The sequence below is a fragment of the Silene latifolia genome, chromosome 6 (assembly GCF_048544455.1).
Source record: "Silene latifolia isolate original U9 population chromosome 6, ASM4854445v1, whole genome shotgun sequence".
Taxonomy (NCBI): domain Eukaryota; kingdom Viridiplantae; phylum Streptophyta; class Magnoliopsida; order Caryophyllales; family Caryophyllaceae; genus Silene; species Silene latifolia.
The window spans coordinates 128,812,598-128,824,459 of record NC_133531.1 but is presented as its reverse complement, the minus strand read 5'-3'; the positions used below and the strand labels follow the sequence as shown (position 1 = coordinate 128,824,459).

Below are 11,862 nucleotides of genomic sequence, written 5' to 3'. Positions count from 1 at the left end.
ATTGTTGTTGTTCCATTGATTGAATCCTTGGCCAAACCCTTGATTAGCTTGGTTTCCTTGATTTCCTTGGTAAAAGTTTTGATTACCTTGGTTCCCTTGGTTACCCTTATAATCTTGATATGCTTGAGATTGGTTGGCAAAGTTTTGGTTGGATCCTTGGTTGTTGTTGAATGAGGGTCTAGGTGGACGGTTGGAAAAATTGTTAAATGCTTGGAAAGCATTCACCTCTTGCACATTGTTCCCATCAAAGTTGTTGTAATTGTTGGCACACAAGTCATATGTGTGACCACTTCCTCCACAAAGTTCACAACTTGAGACTTGAGCCACTTCCTCCATGGGTGCCCCATGTGAGGTTGCGGCTTGGTGCACTTGATTTCTTTGAAACTTCTCAAATTGTTTTGTGAGTAAGTCGAGCTTGGCATTTGTCTCGGAGTTGGAGGAGTTTTCCTTAGGAAACTTCCCATTCCTTCTTAGCATGTTTCCTCTAGAACCATAGTTTGCTTCCGAATCTACCATTTTCTTGATCAATGCCGTGCCCTCTTCATCATTCAAGTGATCAAATCCTCCCCCCGCGGAGGCATTTACCATCTCCTTAGTCCTCGGTAGCAAAGTTTGGAAGAATGTTTGAGTGATGTACCATTCCGGTATTCCATGGTGGGGGCAACTTGCTATCAAGTCTTGATAACGGTCCCAAGCTTCACCCAAAGACTCCCCATCCTCTTGTTGAAATGTATGAATCTCATTACGGAGCATCGCGGTCTTTGAGGAAGGGTAATATTTGGCCATGAATGCTTTAGCCAAGGCATCCCAAGTAGTGAAAGTATCCGGTGGGTGAATGTTCAACCATCGGTCCGCTTTGCCCGTCAATAAAAACGGAAATAACATCATTCTCAAGGTGTCCTCGGACACCCCATTCTTTTTCATCATTGAAACCTTCCTCTTAAACTTCCGGAGGTGAGCATGGGCATCCTCTTCAATATGCCCCCCGAACAAATCCTTCTCAATCAACCCGACTTGGGCGGGATGCATCTCAAAGTTGTTGGGAGCCAAGGCGCCAAAATTAATTGGGTCACAAGCATCATTGTGGTTAGGACGGTTATGGTCACGTAAAGCCATTGGTGGTAGATTTGGTATATGAGGGGGTGGTGTTTGAGGTGGAGTATTTGGGAGTTGGAAATTGTAGAAAGGATTTTCTAGGAGGTGATCAATGGTGTTGTTTGGTTGTTGTTGTGTTGTGTTTTCAAAGAGAGGTTGGGTGGGTGAATTTGCTTGGTTTATGGTTGCTTGAGAAGAGGTTCTAACCCTTGCAATGGTCCTATTCCTTAAGGCTCTAAAAAGCCTTTCGGGATCGGAGTCAAAGAGCAATGCTTGGTGGTTCCTCCTAGGCATACAACTTGTCAAACCGTAAGACTCCTAGTGCTTTTACACACTAGGGTAAGGCAAAAATCACACACACTCTACAAGAAGCACACAAACTACACAAACAAGCAAACAACAAATAAAGACTAAGCCTAAGACTTTAACTAACTAAGCATAACCTAACGCCATCCCCGGCAACGGCGCCATTTTGATGACCGGGTTTTGCCGTCACTTCCGGTACCAAAAACAATTTATAAAACCAAATAAAAGTAGTATTTATTCGGGTGTTGAACACAAAGATGGCGGGGGTTAGGTACTTGGTTTGTTAAGTCTTTAGTTTAGTCAAACAAAATAAGATGTTGATTTATCTAAAACTAAGATGCAATAAGGTATAAATTAAACTAAATGGGATTGTATTCAATTTATGGAAGGCTAAGGTCTTTGGGTTCACAAAGGGCAATTAGGGGGAGAAACAAGGTCTAACAAGAAAATGGTAATAATGGTGGTCAAGGGTTTAAGACTAATTTCTTAGTCACCTTAAGCTCCTCAATAAGTTGTCACTTGATCGAGATGAACTAAATACAAATTAAGCATAGAGACTACCCAATAGCATGAGCACCAAGACGGATCGAATGCATCAAAGAGATGTTCTAACTTTCATTAAAACTCATCTATAAGCACTTCTAAAACTATCTAATAGCACAATGCACCAAGGTAAGCCAAACATGTTAATGAAATGTCCAATTTTCATTGAGGCATTTCCACAAACACTTCAAATGCATTAAGAGTAGAAACCACATAATCACCCAATTCAAAAGGTTAACAACCCAAATTCATCCCCTTAATTACCCAAATTCCCCCTATGACCTTAGATAAGACTACTCACTCATGTTCATGGGTGAGAAATTACCAACAATTTCCAACAAAATACAAGTAAACATTGCAAACATGATAAAGACTAATACTTTTGATGAATAATGATAAAACAACATAAGAAATGTAAACTAATGAAAGTAATGTAAACAAAAGATGAGAATTTTACCAACAAAGAGGAAAGTAACAATCTTGGATAATAATGGAAGAATGAATTTCTTCTAATCTTCAAATACAACCCAAAATACTAATTGTATACTAATGAGAGATGAAGAACTTGCATAAATAAAGGAAGAATTAAACTAATAATTAAAGAAAGATTGCAAATTTTATTGAATGAAAATGAGAGAGTAAATATTAGGGTTCTACAATATTGAGAGAGAAGGATGGACTAATCTAATTTCTATTCTAATTTCTAAGGGTAGTATGTTTAATGTGAGTGTGTAATGTTGCCTCTTATACTACTAGTCTAATTAATAAAAATAATAATAATAATAATAATAATAATAATAATAATAATCTAATAATAATCGACACATATTACTAATACTAATCGATACATTCTAAAACAAATGACACGCACACACACTTTTTCTATTAAAACAAAACAAAAGCAATAAGAGGGGAAAAGGGAAAGTCAAAAGACGGAAGCAGGGGACTTTTGCCGGTCCACCGGTGGCCGGGCTAGGTCACCGGCAGCGAGCTTCTAAATGAAAGAGCAGAAATAGGATGCGTGTGTTGGTTGCCGGCTAGGCGGCTGCCGGGCAACCGGTAGAGAGAGCAAAATTGATGCGAGATTTGTTGATTGCGAGTTGTATGCTGGTAGGCCGGCTGCCGGGGGTCATGACCGGTAGTGAGTGCGTAATTAATTGGACCAAAATGTTGAAGTATTCCCTGCCGGTTGGAGGAGTCGGCTGCCGGGGCACCGGCATAGAGAGCAAAGCTTCGTAAAAAGCTCATATTAGCTCAATTTCGATCCGACTCCAGAGATGCGTGAATTTGATGATGGTAATGGGAGTTGTTAATGGTGATGCGAGGTCGATAATGAAGGTTAATGGTGGACGAGTGAATGAAGGATGGATGGTGGCTTGATTTGTGTTTGTTGTCGGATTTCTGGGTCGAGGATTGAATTGATGTCGTGTTGTTGTTGATGAATGGTGTTGATGGCAGGGGAAGCTGCTATGGTGAAGGTGGAATGATGACGGTCTGGTTATGGTATGCAGGGGAGATGGTGGTCGGAATGGAGGTGAGTTAATGGAAGTAGCGGGTATGATGGTGGTTGTATTGTTGTTGCAGGTTGTTGTCGTTAATGGTGGTTTGTGATGATGAACACGGGGGTGATGAAGGAGAAGCAGGGGATGAAGGTTGAATTTCATGGTGAGGATGAATGACGATGGGGATGGAAATGGCTGTCGGGTTATGGGAATGAATGGTGTCTTGATGGTTGGGCTGCTATGGTGAGTTGAATGCTGAGTTGATGGTGTTTGTTTATGATGGTCATGAAACAGAGGAGTCGTTGTTGAGGATGGTGGGTCGAAGATGATGGGGAGTGTTAATGGTGAAGGTGAAAATGGTGAGGTAGTGATGTCGGGCTGCTGGTGATTTCGTATGGTGGAAGAGTGGTGTTGCAAAAGGAGGCGTAAATGGGTACGAATGGTGATGACGGTTGTTGATGCAGGTGACGGGTTCAAATGTTGCTGCTGCCGAGGAAATCAGCTATGGAGGTTTCGGGTTGATGATGGCGTGATTTCTGAATTGGTGAAGATGATGAATGCGAAAATGGGTGCGTGACATTGATGCTCTGCTGGTGTTTGTCGAAGGTGAACGAAAATGGCAGGGGAGTGACGGGTTTAATGTTGATGGGTTGCTGGTGATGTACATGGTGATGAAGATGATGATGGGTGAATGGAGATCGTGATGGTGGTATGAAAATGGAGAATGGAGGACGGGTTTGGTGATGAAGGACGAAATGGTGATGAAGCTGATGGTAGAAAAAGGAACGCAGGGAACAAGTTGATGACGGGTCAACTAATTGACAAAAGTCAATCTTGACTTCCTGCCTCTTTGTTTGATTTTCTTCTCGAGCTCGGATTTCCGCCTTGTCATTCCGCCTCACCTTTGATTTCATCAATCCTTGCTTGTTTCACTTTTGACCCGCTTTGCTTATTTAATCGTCTCACTCCTTGATTCTCCTTGTTTATTCCGTCTTACCTATGCATCATATAAATATAAATATAAATAAAATAATAATAATAATAATATTATATAAAACCAACTAATTACTAAATATAACTACGAGGACGAATTATTACAAATTAGTAAATAAATGAGCTAATTAATCAATTCGGCACACAAAATCGAGTCGGAATAAGGTATAAATGCGGAGTAAAAGCTACCAAATTACTACTCATCAGCAATTGATGTACCTTAAGGGGTATGACATTTATAGAGAAAATAATCGCAAGTACGAGGCCGTCGATGCCAAATTACCAACCAACTTCAATATGACGGATATCCCTAAATTCAAGGGTCATGAGAACCCTTTGAACCACATCCGTGCTTTCAAGGATTACATGTCTATCAAAGGCATAAAACCCGAGATGTTCTTAAGGATCTTTCCTTTATCTCTTGACACTATCCCAAAGCAATGGTTCTACTCTCTAGATCATAAGAAGGTCGCTACTTGGGAAGATGCTGCAATCGAGTTTTCTAAACAATATGCGGATAATGCCGAGATCCAAGTTAACATGCGCACTCTAGAGGTTCTTACCCAAAATGACAAAGAAGGATTCACCGACTTCCTAAGTAGGTGGAGGAAAACTAGTACCCAACTAGTTGAACGCCCGGATGAGGCTACCCTTATGGAGAAGTTCGTGGATAATCTGAAACCCATTTATGCCAACCATTTGAGATACCAAAACATCAAAAGTTTCAAGGACTTAACCGTACTAGGGACAAGGATTGAAGATGACATCTGTAAAAGACTCTTGTCCAAAACAGTAGGTCGAGGATATCAAGGCTCAACAAGCCATTCATACGGCTCTACTAGCAAGACAGATGAAGTTAACCTTCTCGAGCCATCCAAGAAAACTACCCCACCAAGGAAATTCACAAATCTTGGGGACACTTACGCCAACGCTCTAAAAAGGCTAATGAAGCAAGGCAAACTCCAACCCATTGGACCTACTCCCGAACCCGAAAGGAAATCCAAGTTCTGGGACGAGAACTCGTATTGTGAATACCATAGGGGCAAGGGACATGACACAGAAAAGTGCTACAAGTTGAAAAATGTGCTTCAAGACATGATTGAAGATGGTCGATTGCCAATACCGCCGGGAAGTAAACCCAACAACACTCAGAATCCTCTTGGAGTTCTAGTGATCACAAGTGATGAATCTACCTTAGATTGTTCACACCTCATTTCTTCAATCGAAAATGAAATCTATGCAATCGAAAATGAAGGTTTCTACTCTACCATCTCCCCTACTATTTCTGACTTCGTCACATGGGCAAGGAGTGTGGATAGGCAAGTTTGGGAATTAGATAATGTGGTGACAACTGCTCGTGATCCCAACGCAACACCTAAAGAGCATGTGCCACTAGTCTTCTCTCAAAATGCTACTATGCAAGAAATAGTCGCTGTGGTAGATAAATTAGTCGACCAAATCATACGACTAGAAGATGAAATCATGAGAATGAGAAAACTAGCTACAATCAATGGAGTTTGGGCCGACGATGATGAGGACGAGTATCTCATTGAAAACTCCTTAGTCAAAGAAATAGTCCAAAATGGCGAAGATCAAGATGTGGACCACCTAACTCGTTCGGGTCGTCCATATCAAAGCACTACTCAAAATGGTCCAACCAATGTTGTCACACCAAATGATAACGAAGATGACTCCACTGATCATTTGCTCAAGCAATTACAGAAGACAAAGGCTGATCTTTCAGTCTGGCAATTAGTAGCAAGCTCATTCCCACATCGCCAAGCTTTACTGCAAGCCTTGGCCAAGCTAAATGTAGCACATAACTCAACACCCGAATATGTAGTCACCTTGGTCTTCCAAGAATCACCGAAGCTAAGTAATCCTATTACTTTCTCAGACGAAGATTTACCGCCTTTCGGCGCTAGTCACAACTTGGCTCTCTACATCACTGTCATTTTACTAAAGAAAAATGTGCCAATGACCTTGGTAGATGATGGCTCTGCGGTCAACGTCATACCCCTCAAAACGGCATACAAACTAGGCATGAAAGAGTCGGATTGGACCCCTACCAATCAAGGTGTTCGCGCATATGATGGTACACGACGAAAGGTTGCAGGACTCATTAACCTAACCATAGCCACAGGACCAATTGAGCGAAAGGTTAATTTCCAAATAGTGGACATCGAAGCTTCCTTCAACATACTTCTAGGAAGGCCTTGGATTCACGCTTCCAAAGCAGTGACATCCACCCTTCATCAAAAGATCAAGATTCCACTAAATGACAAAGTAGTGACGATCACCTCGTCACCCATCAAAGAATTAATCGAAAAGAAGTCAAATAATCAAGTCCTCGCAGATCCAGTATATGAGCTTGGGGGCTTCCAAAGCATAAGCGTCATAGAGAGTGAACTGGCACCCTTGTACTACGATCCCTACTCGAACTTGGTGGTCAACCACATACTCAAAACCCAGGGATACTTCCCTGGAATGCCTTTGAACCCTATCCGAAGAAATACCTTCGCACCATATAAGGAAGGCAACTCAAAAAGAATACCACTTGGACTAGGGTACAAACCCACTAAAGAAGAGGTTCTCAAGATGCTTGCTCAAGTTCAGAACCGTAAGTAGACAGGAGTCCAAATGCGACCCTATCTCCCCATCTTAAATGGGTACTTTGTTAAGGAAGGAAGCCTGGAACTCTTTCACGGATTTCCCGAGCCTTGGCATTATCTCGAGAGGAAGCTAGCCGGAATCGAGATCTTTCACGATTGCTACTTCATTCCTCCAGAAATGGTTCCTACCGTCAAAACCCATCAAGCACCTTGCTTAGACGAACAAGCTGTTAGCTTGTTGTTCGGAGAAGATCGATTTGTTAGAGCCGCGCAGGATGAGATCATTACCATGATACTTCAAGACGACCACTTCAACCCTACCGCGTTAATCATAGAAACAAACGCAAATCAGCAGAAAGGATGGAGAAAATCGATCAAGTGGACCAACAATCAAGGAAGACTCTTCAAGCTCACCACTGGAGAAGGAGAGATGTTCAAAGGAGAACCAGAAGCCGATGAGTTCGAGTCGGAGTCGGAGTCAAGAGTCGGAGTCTAGAGAAGTCACTAGGAAATCTCCTCCTGTCGTCATCCCCGTCCCCTTTTTTTCTCCTAGCTTAGCCTCGAGTAGTCACAGTAGTTCGGGAAATGCCCCAACCACTGTCCCTTTGCCGCCACTGACCATGGATCAGTTGGCTTCTTTGTTTCAACTTTACTCAAACTTTAATATGAATAAATCAGGTTCTGCTTACTCTTTGTGTTATCTTGAGTGCAATTCTGTTTACGATGATACTGAGGATGACCAAGACCCAGACTCGATCGAAATACCTCTCTACGTAGCCAAAGAAATACTACAGGAAGGGGAAGGGGGACCAGTAATAGAGGACACCGAACCCATCAATGTAGGAACCGAACTAGAACCTCAAGAACTTAGGATAGGGACTACCTTGAGCTCTACCGAAAGGGTCGACTTCATAGACCTTCTAAACGAGTTCAAAGATGTTTTCACTTGGTCCTAGAAAAACATGCCAGGAATCGACATGGATATCGCCGAGCATAGGATTCCGATTAAAGCCAGGTTTCAAACCTGTGAAACAGAAGCTTCGACGAATGAGAACGGAATGGGCTCTCAAGATTAAGGAAGAAGTTGATTATCAATTCAAGGCCGGGTTCATCAAAGTTTCCAAGTATTCTGACGGAGTAGCCAACATAGTACCTGTACCCAAAAAGGATGGGAGAATCCGTGTTTGTGTTGATTTTAGGGATCTAAACAAAGCAAGTCCTAAAGATGATTTTCCTCTACCACACATCGACATATTGGTGGACAATACTGCAAACCACGCATTACTATCCTTCATGGATGGATACGCGGGTTATAATCAAATCAAAATGGCCATGGAAGATATGCATAAGACCGCCTTTGTCACTCAATGGGGAACCTACTGCTATACAGTGATGCCGTTTGGATTAATCAACGCCGGAGCTACATATCAACGCACCGCAACTACACTCTTACATGATATGATGCACAAAGAAGTTGAGGTATACGTAGACGACATGATCGTCAAGTCCAAGGATAGAGAGGGGCATATTGCGAACCTTCGCAAATTTTTCGCAAGACTAAGAAAGTACAACATGAGGCTCAATCCTCAGAAGTGCACATTCGGGGTAACGTTGGCAAACTCCTGGGATACGTCATTAGTCAAAGAGGTATAGAAATAGACCCTTCCAAGATCAAGGCTCTGATCGAAATGCCGCAACCACAAACAGAAAAAGAAGTCAGAGGATTCCTGGGAAAAGTGCAATATATAAGTCAAAACTTACAATGATTTGTGAGCCTATCTTCAAGAAGCTCAAGAAGACAGACCACACCATGTGGGATGATGATTGTCAAAAGACATTTGACAAAATAAAGGAGATATTGGCCAAACCGCCAGTGCTCATGCCACCTCAACAAGATCAACCTCTTGGTTTATATCTCACAGTAACCGAAACCGCCATTGGTGCCATGCTAGCTCAAACTGTAGGAAATGAAGAAAGGGCTATCTACTACCTTAGAGACCAAGTTGCTCAATTCTTTGATCACGTAACCTATCTACACCTACCTCGAGAGGAAAATCAATTTGCAGATGCTCTTGCAAAACTCGCATCTTTGATTAATATGCCAGACAACATGATGGAAATGCCTTTATGTATCGCACGACGGTTGGAGCCGGCTTATGTGCATCAAATCACCGATGAAGAGGAGATCGCGCAGGAACCCTGGTTCCAAGCAATCCTGAATTTCAAGCTCAATAGTACCTATCCACCGGATATGGACAAGAGGGGACAACGTGCTATACGCCTACTCGCTTCCCAATACGTTCTCATGCAAGGAGAGTTATACAAAAGAACACCTCTTGGTGTAATCTTACGTTGCCTTGATCATTCACAGGCGCGAAAGGTGATGGAAGAAGTCCACGACGGAGAATGCGGTCCTCACATGAGTGGGCCCATGATGGCAAAGAAAATCATACGTTTGGGATATTATTGGACCACAATGGAATCCGATTGCATCAAATATGTAAGACATTGCCACAATTGCCATATCTTCGGGAATGTACAACATGTCCCTCCTTCATTGCTCTATACGATGACATCTCCTTGGCCATTTTCTACCTGGGGAATTGACATAATCGGGAAGATAACCCCAGCCGGAAAAGGAGGTCACTGTTTCATCTTAGTGGCAATTGACTATTTTACCAAGTGGGTGGAAGCGGCTTCCTACACCAGTCTCACGGCCAAAAATGTGGCAAAGTTCATACAATACAACATCATCTGTCGATACGGTTGCCCGCATGAGATTATTAGTGATAATGGATCCCATTTCCAAGCTGAGACTGAGCAATTGCTAGCCAAGTACAAAATTAGGCATCACCACTCTACGCCCTATAGACCACAGACTAATGGTGCGGTAGAGGCAGCAAATAAGAACGTTGTCACAATTCTCAAGAAAATGATTGACAACTATCGAGATTGTCCAAGCAACATACCCTTTGCTATGTGGGGATATCGTACATCTGTTAGGATGCCCACTGGGGCTACTCCTTTCTATTTGACCTACGGCATGGAGGCTGTACAACCAGTTGAGCTAGAGATACCATCCTTGTGTATCTTACTCGAGAGTCAAATCCCAAAAGCTGATTGGAAAAGGGATAGATATGAAGAACTCATCCTCCTGGATGAACGCAAGCTACGCGCCTTGCATAATGTCCAAACATACCAAGCCCGTATCAAACGAGCTTTCAACAAAAGGGTTAAGCCCAGAAACATCAAGGAAGGAGACTTAGTGCTCAAATCGGTTAGAGCTCTTTTACTTGTCGATCCACGGGGAAAAATTCAAACCTAACTAGGCCGGGCCTTTTCTAGTCAAATCCATACTTCCGGGAGGTGCAGTTAGAATCACATACCTAGATGGGAATGAGTTCTCCAACCCGACGAACCTTGACCAATTGAAACGGTACTATGCCTAGAATAGGAACAAAAACGCGCCTCGCGTAACTCCACGTGTCGCTCTTGTGGCACTAAATAAACCGGCCCCTGGCCAAGCTGAAATAAGCTAATGTCACTGTGCTCTTGCATTTTGACAAATTTGTCATCCTCATGTCATCAAATAAACTAAATTTGCACCTTCAGAGTAAGCAAAAGCTCATGCTAATTTTCTAAGTTCATTACAAGCTCTTGCTTAGAACAATTATTCTTTTACATTTACTCGAACTACGCGCAAGGGTTTGATTTCATTTTCTAAGTGAATACGTAGGCAATCCTTCACAGGATACAACCCATTATTTTCAAAAATGTAAATAGAAGGACATTTGCATTGCATTTGGAATTCGACAAGAATAATAAATAGAAAATCACAACGGTTTCATAACCATTTAACCTTTTTTTATTTCATTCATTTTCTAATGATAATAGAACGCTACATAATAAAAAATAGAAGAGGCTAGGATTCTAAAAACTCCACCTTTTTTATTACAATAATAATAATAATAATAATAATAATAATAATAATAATAATAATAATAATAATAATAATAATAATAATAATAATAATAATAATAATAATAATAATAATAATAATAATAATAATAATAATAATAATAATAATAATAATAATAATAATAATAATAATAATAATAATAATAATAATAATAAATAATAATAATAAAAGGACTTGGGCTATTCTTCCATCTTCCCTTTGCCCTTGTCATTCTTGTCATACTTCTTGTCACGACCTCGAGCCGGACGCTCTTGCACCATTTCAGACCTAATCACCAATGGTCTTTCTCGAGGCCTCGACTTCCCATTCTTGCCAACCACCATTTCCACGACAGGAGAGATCTTCGGTTTCTTCGAAGGATGAATAACTCGAAGCCCGGCTTCTTCTTCTCCTTCTGTCAGATGCTTCTCTTTCTCTTTCTTTACCTCGCGCACCTTGTAATCCACAGGCTCGCGCTTCCTCAATCTCTCGTGTTCTTCAGGAGTAGTAGCCCTCCTCCATCGCAGATAAGAATCCGACACCCATAAGGCATTAGCAAAGAAATCAAGAACCACATGTTTCTTTGGGCCCATTTAATGGCCTATTCCCTCCGGCTATCAGTAGTAAGTGCCACAGCGGTCTGCGCAACGGTATCCAGCTTCGGGATCATCTGCTTCATTCCGATTTGTCTCATCAATCTTTCCGGGAAGATACACACCATGAATTCTAAGCCAGGAATGCGCACGGACCTAGTAGGATCCAAAGAAGACACTCCAGTGACGGATTTGAGGTGCCACCACGGTACGACCCACCTAATCAAAGGACCATCCTCACTCTTCAGTTTATTCTTCCA

The 11,862-nt window shown here is 41.8% G+C and overlaps 1 non-coding gene across 1 annotated transcript; it reads left to right on the top strand.

Annotated features, from left to right (window-relative positions):
- The first annotated feature begins 646 nt into the window (after window positions 1–646).
- On the top strand, window positions 647–753 carry LOC141589390 (small nucleolar RNA R71). The gene has a single exon (XR_012520331.1). It is a non-coding gene; the product is annotated as a small nucleolar RNA R71 (small nucleolar RNA).
- The last annotated feature ends 11,109 nt before the right edge of the window (window positions 754–11,862 follow it).